This window comes from Nannospalax galili, unplaced genomic scaffold, assembly GCF_000622305.1.
Source record: "Nannospalax galili isolate Female #2095 unplaced genomic scaffold, S.galili_v1.0 scaffold626, whole genome shotgun sequence".
NCBI lineage: Eukaryota > Metazoa > Chordata > Mammalia > Rodentia > Spalacidae > Nannospalax > Nannospalax galili.
Genome location: NW_008354396.1, coordinates 640,901 through 641,475, shown reverse-complemented (window position 1 = coordinate 641,475; position 575 = coordinate 640,901).

The window sequence follows — 575 nt, the reverse complement described above, 5'->3', positions numbered from 1 at the left end:
AATAAATAAATAAATAAATAAATAAATAAATAAATAAATAAATTTAAAAAGGTGCCATGGCCTTGATGGTAGGAAGGGCTCCTGAGTGACTCAGGATGGCCTTAGGGGAGAAGAAAACTGGCTAACTGGGATTCAGCCAAGAAGAGCCCCAGAGGCTGTAGGTCAGCTGACATTTAGTCACCAAATGACTCCACTGCATCCCTGTAATTCCATGCAACTTTTCCATGGGCATAGATCCTGCTGTACATTTATTCCTTTTGACATTAACATTTCTACTTCTAAGCTATTCTTAACATGCATTTAAACCTGCTTTACTGCATAATAACTGGGATTCAGCCAAGAAGAGCCCCAGAGGCTGTAGGTCAGCTGACATTTAGTCACCAAATGACTCCACTGCATCCCTGTAATTCCATGCAACTTTTCCATGGGCATAGATCCTGCTGTACATTTATTCCTTTTGACATTAACATTTCTACTTCTAAGCTATTCTTAACATGCATTTAAACCTGCTTTACTGCATAATATTACCATGTACCATGGAGGAGTGTTGTTTGACAGCTAATTAAAAGAAAGTA